At 66.3% G+C, this 8,336-nt stretch overlaps 1 protein-coding gene across 4 annotated transcripts in view; it reads left to right on the top strand.

Annotated features, from left to right (window-relative positions):
• PEMT (phosphatidylethanolamine N-methyltransferase) overlaps positions 1-8,336 on the top strand; it is a 48,631-nt gene that overhangs the window by 10,755 nt on the left and 29,540 nt on the right. The window lies entirely within an intron of this gene.

The following is an 8,336-nucleotide window of genomic DNA, read 5'->3' as shown; positions in this document are numbered from 1 at the left end:
AGGAATATATCCTCCCCTGGCTCTGGGGGCCAGAAACCTGAAACCAGTACTGGTCAAGATCCAGGTGCGGGCAGGGCTGTCCCCCCCCAGCGCCAGGGGAGGGTCCCCTCCAGGAGAGCCGGCTCCAGTCCCCGCCCCAGCGCCAGGGGAGGGTCCCCTCCAGGAGAGCCGGCTCCAGTCCTCAAGGCCAGCATCTTCCCCCCACCTGCCTCCCTCCTATAAGGAAACAGGGCGGGGACAGCAGTCAGGGCCCCTCCGACCCAGGACCACTCCCATCTCAAGACCCTGAGCGCAAGCTAAGCCCCCCTTTGCTGGGCAGGCAGCCTCCACCAGTTCTGAGGTCAGGACGTGGACATCACTTAAGCCTGATTTTCAGCAGCCACACCCTTTACCCTTCATTGGTGCTGCGGGAGGGGAAGGTGCACTGGGTGGGACGTGGGGAGGGTGGGGGGAGAGCAGAATCGCCGTGGGGCGGGCGAGGCGCGGGCCACCCCAGCTCTGGCCGGGGCCTGTGTCAGGTCAGGGCCACTCGGGCAGGAGGGACCAAAGCTCCCCAGTAGGCCGGAAGATGTTTCCCACAAAGCGAGCTCCGGTCCCCCGCCCCCCAGAGCTCCTCCGTCCCCTCAGGCCCCGCGCGGCCTCTCACCTGGCTGTGGGTACGTATGCTTTAGCTTCCTGCGTAACACACCTGTCATCTAGCGAGTGAGCTGCTCTCCAGAGTCCTGCGAGCCAGGTAGAGAGTGTTGGAACTGAGCTGAATTGTAGCACACCTGGCTGATGTCAGCATTGTTCGGAGGTGTGGGGATGCAGAAGGGGGGTGGAGGCAAGTGCTGTGGGAGCTCAGACCTGCCCCAGGGCCTCCAGGTGGAGCCAGGTTTGGGGAGTGGCTGCCCGGGGCTGGGCCGCAGCTCTTGGGGCATCTCTGGACGCGCTGCGCTGCCTGCCCACCTGGCGCCAGCACCCCTGTTGCTGTGCCCGCGGGGGGCCTCCCGCCCTCTCTCGTGGGGTGTCCCTGGCCCCGTCTCTGCCATGACCTCCTGTTCACTCACTTACCCCACAAGTGCTCTTGGGGAGCCCGCCGTTGGGGTGCTGAGTGGCCCGCAAGGTGCACGGATGGGTTAGTGTTGGGGAGAACAGGTGCTGCAGAGGGACCAGCTGGGGCGTCTCCTTTGTCACCCGTGTCTCTGTCTGGCCCAGAATCTCCTCAGTGCCAGGACCTTGCGTCCGGGTGCTCGGCCGCGCCTGGGCACGTCCAGACCCCGCAGAGCGCTCGCTCTTTGGCCCTGGCCCACTCCTCCCCAACGTGCTCCCTCCCCCACCTGCAGGAGAAGGCTGCCCTGTGCCAGGGCCTGGACCAGCCTGCCCTCCTTGCTCGCGGTTGCCCACGCCCCGCCCCCATGCCCCTGCCCAGCGTGGCTCCACCAGCCGCTCCTCTCCACCTTCTGCTCGTGCTCTCACCCCGCAAACACAGGGCCAGGGATCGCCCCACACCCCACCTTCTAGGACAAAGTGTGAGCGGTATGGCTGACCCGCTTTATCCCTGGGTGTCCCGCGTGCCCAGAGCCCTTCGTCCTGCTAGGTCACCTGGTCTGCAGGGAGACGCACCTCCCCAGAAAGGGGGGCGCTCCCCACGCGCCTTGGGGGGCCCTGGCACAGGGGCGTTCTGCTGGCTGAGTCCTGGTGGCCGCGGGCTCTCGAGGGAGCGGGGGGGGGGGGCAGCAGGACGGTAGGTGGCGCTGTGGGCAAGGCCAGGGCGAGGGGGGTCCCCGCAACCTTGTGTGCGTTTGCTGTGCAGCTTCGGTGTCTGCCTCAGTGTCAGCCACTGTGGGGTAGGCTCGGCTGCCCCGGGGGCCCCCACAGGGGCTGGGAAGCTGATGCTGCGGATGCTGAAGCAAGGACAGAGGCTGGGGTCCCAGCCCCTGTGTTCACGCCCCCTCTGGGCCTTGGTTTCTCCATCTGTGAATGGAGGCCCATTGGGCTCTGAAACACCGTGGCCACTCGACTTACCCTGCCCCCCTGGGGTGACCCCGCGCAGGCCCCCTGGGAGAGGGCGGCCTGCCTTCCTGGAGCTGGCAGCGAGGTAAGACTGGGCATCAGACCTGCAATCCAAACGTCGGAGTTGGTTACAAGGAAGCTGGCATCTGGAGCTTGTCCAGGAGACAGGGTGAGGGGTTGTGCGGCTCCTTGGCTTGGGGGCTGTGAGGGGATGAGCCGGAGGCTGGGCTGCTGGAGGAGCTGGGATGCGGTGGTGCGGGTGGGGAAGGGGACGGGCCGGCCGGTCCCCTGCGGGAGGGCCCTGAGTGCTGGCCTGCAACCTGGTTGTGTGCTGGAGCCGGCGGCGAGGGGCGTGCGCGAGGTGTACACGCGTGTGCCCGTGTTGCTGGCCTGCAACCTGGTTGTGTGCTGGAGCTGGAAGCGAGGGGCGTGCGCGAGGTGTACACGCGTGTGCCCGTGTGAGTGCGGGGGAGTTGGGCCGGGCGTGGACAGGCTGTGTGACACCCTTGCTCCCATCTGGCTCAGAAGTTCAGCTCTGAGGGCATGGCCACGTACCCGCTGGCTCTGTGCCGAGTTTCTAGACTAGACGCGTCCTGCATTTGCAGGGATGCTGAGTGGGGCTTCCTGGTAGGGTCCGTGGCCCAGCAAGGGGTTTTCTCTGAGCAGAGCCGTCTGGCTGGCCGGGCCTCACTGAGACCTCGGCTCTGGGAGCACAGGGCTCTGGCTGGCCGGCCGCCGTCCCTTCTGACCGATGTCGCCCAGGACGCCGTGGAACAGCAGCTCGCCTGTCCGCCAGAGCTGTGCTCAGAGCTGGATTCCTGCAGAGCTGACGGGTGTCTGGCCTTGGCTCTGCAGTGGGGACAGTCAGCCCCTTGTCACTAGGACCCATGCTCGCTCCTCTGGCCGCGACGTCGGCTCGAGCGCAGGATGTCCTGTGGTGTGTGCGTGGGTGTGCTTTTCGGGGAGTAGGCGTGTGTCCTCTGGTGCAGGCAGCCCTGCCCGCCCCTCGGCCCGCCCCTCGGCCCCATCTCTCTGAAGGGAGAGCCGTGCCAGGCAGCAGCATCGTCTGTGGGCAACGGGCTGCAGCTGGGCTAACTAGGTGTCCGAGGAGCGTGGCGGTAAAGCGTACGTGGCGGCTGGCACGCCGCTAGCTTGCCTCCTGCCGGGACCGCGTGGAGGCCGAGGGGGTGAGGAGGGAGGCTCTCCCACCCGGAGCCCCGGCGAGACCCCCACCTGGGCGGGGCTTCCTCTCTTTCCCGGATGCTGGCGCTCCAGGGATGCGGCCTGTTTTCTCGCGAGTCCTGCCGGGGGCCGTGTGGGTGGAGGGTGCGCCTCTGCTGTGATGCTTCACCTGGATGCGACCCGGCCTCTGCAGCGGCAGCTTGGCCGGGACCCGGTGGCTGCAGCGGCGGGAGAGCTCCTGGTGGGTCATCTCTCGGGCCCCTCCCGCACGGAGGGGCAGCTTGATGACCTGGCCTCCCCTTGGTGTTCCCAACAGATCAACCCTCCTGCTTCGACCTTCCTGTAGACCCCGCAGCCTTCAGGGCCTGCCCACACCTCCGTAGGGTGTCTGCTGTGACCTTCCCTGGAGCGCTGGTGTCCGCCCTCTGCCATCAGCAGGCATGGTCTCCTCGTGCCCCCGTGCCTTTGCGTGGCCTGCTCCCTCCTAGAAGGGCTCCGCCACACCAACCTGCCTCCTGTTTCCCTCCCAGGCCTTCACTGGCCTTCCCTGAGCCCTGGCCCCGAGCAGACATGGCCCAGCTCCCTTCCAGCCTCCCTGACCCGCAGATCTGTGGTCGCTGTTCCTCGCGAGTTTACGTTTCACCTCCCACCTTAGACCGAGGGCTCCTGCCCTGGAGTTAAGGGCAGGCCCAGTGTGATCGCAGGTGAGCCCAGAGTGGCCCGGGGTGCCGTGGGCCAGGCAGTTTCTCCACTTGGTAGAGGGGTGCTAGGTCCTCTCGCTGGCCGCACGGCCCACCTGGCTGTGTCGTTGGCTTTGCCCCATCCCTGGTCTTCCTCTGAGCCCAGCTGACGTTCTGGGGAAAATGTCCAAGGCTGGGTTTTTTGTCTCATTTTACTGCTGACTTGCTCTGACCTGGGCTTCGGCTGCCTCATCTTAGTTCTGGAGGAGTGGCCTTTGCCCAGCTTTTCTCAAGGGGAGCTGCCAGGCTGTGGGGGGAGGGCAGTGGGTGTGAAAGGGTCTGGAAGCACCCGGGCATACTTGGCCCAGAGGAGAAGCAGCCGTGGGAGCCGCCTGGGTGCGGGCACGTCCCCGGTGCAGGCGCGTCTGGAAGGGCTCTTGCATCCGCGCAAACTCCCAGAGCTGCTGCCTGAGCTAAAGGCCAAGTGCTCTCACTTGTCCCCGAGTCTTATGCCCAGAAAAGCTCCGTGGCCTAGGGATACATCTTGGAGAGTGTTTTGTAGCTGGTGACCCTTTCCTCGCCTCCAGGAATCAGGAATTGGCCTGGGAGAGGCTCTGAGACGCAGGGGCACTGGGTGTGCTTGTGGCTGGCCGACGCCGGGCTACGTAGCGCCTGGAGGTGCCGTGGGCTCCCCGTGGTGTCCGGCCGCTGCCCGCTGTGGGGCCCGGGGAGCCCCGTTCCTGCCACCTTTCCTCTGATCCCGCCTCCTGGTCCCCTGCCCTGGCACCCTGAGCCTCAGAAGGGCTAGGAAGCGAGGTGGTCGAGTGCCGGCCTGAAGACCCTGGCGATGGCCGCCCAGGGCACCTCAGGGAAGGCCCCTGGCCTCGCCGTGTGGCCGGATCTGAGATTCTTGTAGTTTCTCCAAAGAGGCATCAGCCTGGAGTGTGGGCTCCGGGGAGGCAGAGATCACAAGAGTCAGGCGGCCGGAACACAGGGGTCCTGGGCAAAGAGGGACGGAGAACCAGGCCACCTGATGCAGCAGGGGATCAGGAGAGGGCGGGGTAGAGCCCGCACAGCTTCCCCGACGGCACTTCCCGGATCTGGTGCCTATTGTCTGAGGCTCTGGCCAGCCTCAGAGGGCAGCCCCTGTACTCGGGTACCAGGCTCTGCAGGGAGCGAGGGTCGCCCCGCCTGCACACACCTCTGCTACCTTTTGCTCTGTCCAGCCGCCCCTGCTGCAGAGGGTCCCAGGTGGCCCAGTGGCTGGTGGCTCTGCAGCACAGTGAGGGCCACTGCAGCTCAACATCGGACTGACCCCAGCTGGCCACCAGACGGCGCACAAGGGATGCGAGGTCCTCCTGCCTTCCAGGGCTGTGCTTGTGGGCAGAGGGGACCGCAGTGAGGATGGTGAGGGCCCCTCAGCCCCCTGGCTGGACAGGGTTACCCTCCTTCAGGGTCATCCTGCGGCTTAGGTAGGAAAATACCCTGGGAAGCGTACACTTTCCACAGGTGTGTATACAGGGGCCTGCTCCTGGCACATAACGGGCACCTGTTCGCCTGGCGCCCCACCTGTCCACCCACAGGGCTCCAGGTGCATAACGGGTGGGAAGGGGGTTCTGTGAATTACAGTAAGAAGAGTCCAGCCCTTGTCCTGCAGGTCATGAGCGAGGTGGCTGGGCGTGGGCGCCTGCGAGGGTCAGTCAGCTGTTGGGCGTGGTGCCTTGCTCTGTATCTCCACACCAGCCCTGGGGAGGGGAGGGGACTGAGGGATTGCACCGCAGTGACGGGGGCAGGACAGCCCTGGGACTGGGGGCTCTGGGGGTGGGGCGCACTCGGTGATGGCCGTCCTGGGAGTGAGAATTACTGTCACCACCCCCCAACGGATTTGATGTGCAGACCCGGGGTGGGGGCGGCTCAACCCCAGGTTTTTCGGAAGCAGCAGCTGAGGACCAGAGAGGTGGCTTGACCTGCCTGGGTCACACAGCTGTAAGAGCAAGGGCTGGGCCTGGCAGCTGCGGCCTCCGCTCCTGTGTGTCATGCCCGCTTCCGTCCCACCCCCCAGAGGGCCTGCCTGATGCAGACACAGCCCTATGTGTCGGCCTGGCCTGGCCCAGATTGGGCAGGACCTGGGGCCCTGATGGCCGAAGAGGCCCTCACGGCACCTGCTGGGGGTCCAGCCCTGCAGCCCCACCCCCTGCAGCCTGGGGTGCACGAGCGTGCCCCGCGCCGGCTTCCTGGCTGGTGTGCACCGCCCCCCCACCTGTGTCAGTATTATGACGGCACATGGACTTTCTGTGGGCAGGGCCGCGTGTGGGGCGGCCGCACGTCCTCGGGCCCGTCCTGTCTTGCTCGGCCCTAGGAGCCCGGTGCAGCCGTGCCCCCACCCGCCCCCCGAGTCCTCCCTGCCTGTCCCGCGGCCCGGGGAGGGGCGTGGGCCTGTCCTGCTGCTGTTGTGTCCTGGCCGGGACCTGGGCAGGACCTTTCGCTTTTCTGAGCCTTGGTTTCCTCATCTGTAAAACAGGCACAGAGCCTCGCTTGGAGCCGGCCGGCAGCTGCCACCCCTCCTTCCTCTCTGGCCACCTGGTGCCCTCTGTCGGCCTCACCCTGGCCGTTCCTCGTGGCTGGGCTGCCTGGACAGTGATGCCGTCTTGCAGTGACAGGGCTGCACTTTCAGGGTTAGCCTGGGGCAGGTCCCCACCCTGCTGGCCTTGCCATACCTGCTGGGACAGGTGCCGTGCCCAGGCGCCGCATCAGCGCCCCGAGCCCGTGGTAGGTGGCCCGAGAGGAGGGTGGGGAGTATGTAAGTATTGGCCCCGTCGACCGTCAGGCTGCTCGCTAAAGGACAGAGGTCAGATCTCACACCTCGGCTGGTGGTGGAGGTGAAGGGAGCTGATCCCCTAATGCTGTTTCTCTGTCCTGACGGCCAGATACCCGCACAAACTGCTCCCCGAGGAACAGACGAGGCGAGAGGAAGGGGTGTGGTTGAAAGCACCGGGGTTGCTTGGCTGGCAGGACCGTGGTCCTCCCGAGGTGGCCACACGGATGCCATGAGCAGGGGCAGGGCCCTTCCTGGGAGCGCTGTGGGCTTAACGGGTGCAGAATTCGGGTCCCTCCGAAACAAACCCGGATGGCGTGGGGGCGGTCCTCAGGAAACGGGGGTCGCAGGGCCCTCCACGGGCAAGGAAGGGAGAAGGGCAGGTGATTCCTGCCTTCCCGCAGCGGAGCGCAGACGGCGACCCCGTGGCCAGGTGACAGGCGGAGGACACTGGCCGGGTCTCCCCGTCTGGGGGCGGTTGGAGCCCTGACCCTGGTTCTCTGGCCCAAGTCCGAGTGTGGTCTGTACGGAGGGTCTCAGCACTCGGCCCCGAGGACACGGTGGGGATGGTGGGGACCTCATAGCCTTTCTAACCCCGCTGCCTGCCAGGCGCCTTCAGGCCTGAATTTGTGGAAGTGGTGAGCGGCCCGGGGGTGGGGGGCGTGGGGGGGGGGCTAGAACCCTGCGGGCCGTGGTGCACAGGCGGGCAGCCCTCCAGCAGGCGGGGTTGGAACAGCGTGTTGAGAAGACACTGTTCCCCCACACAGATCTGACACTTCCCGGGGAGACCACGCTGGGTGGGCCGCCGGGCCCAGCGGCAGCCCCTCCCTTTGGTCGTCGGGGGGTGGCGCGGGGCCCTGAGGTGGGGGGGTGGGGGGCGGGGGGGGGGGGCTAGAACCCTGCGGGCCGTGGTGCACAGGCGGGCAGCCCTCCAGCAGGCGGGGTTGGAACAGCGTGTTGAGAAGACACTGTTCCCCCACACAGATCTGACACTTCCCGGGTCAGTGCCGACCCCGACCCCGTCAACAGGGAGCTTGGAAAGTCAGGTGTGAGATCCAGTGGCCTAATTTTAGACCTTGGGTGTGCATGTCAAAACAGCAGGATGATTAAAGAGAGAGAGAGAACGAGGACAGCCCGGCTTCAACCCTTAACTCTGAAGCCAGCACGTTCCCTGGGGGAGCATCACCTGCCACCTGACAGGGCTGCCTGTGGCCTCGGGGGGGCGGATAGGAGCAGAGCTTCTCTCTTGGGGGCCCCTCTCCCGGGGCGGAGCTCAGCGGAGATGCGGGACGGACCAGCAGGTGGGCTGAGGCCTCCACGCTGCAGAACAAGGCATGGGGTGGAACAGGTGCGTTTGTCCAGCACCGTGGGAGGAACCTGCTTTGGGCAATAAACCTGCTGACGCGCAGGGAAGCTTTCAGCTCACACAGGTCCCCGGCCTGCTCAGGGGTCAGACGGCTCGTTGGCCCCGGGGCTGGGAGGCAGGCCCTGGGCTGGACAGTGGTTCCGACCCCTCGCAGGCTGTCACGTCCCCTGCCCACATCTCCCTCCTGACCTGCCACTTACCTGCTGTTCGGGGCTTGTTAGAATCATGAGTGAAGGGAGAGCATGTCCCCCTGAGGCGGGAGTTACCATTCCCCGCGGGGGGGCACCTGGGAAGAGCG

Source organism: Lipotes vexillifer, unplaced genomic scaffold (genome assembly GCF_000442215.2).
Source record: "Lipotes vexillifer unplaced genomic scaffold, Lipotes_vexillifer_v1.1 scaffold533, whole genome shotgun sequence".
NCBI lineage: Eukaryota > Metazoa > Chordata > Mammalia > Artiodactyla > Lipotidae > Lipotes > Lipotes vexillifer.
The sequence above is the reverse complement of the archived record's forward strand: the minus strand, read 5'-3'. Positions and strand labels throughout refer to the sequence as shown.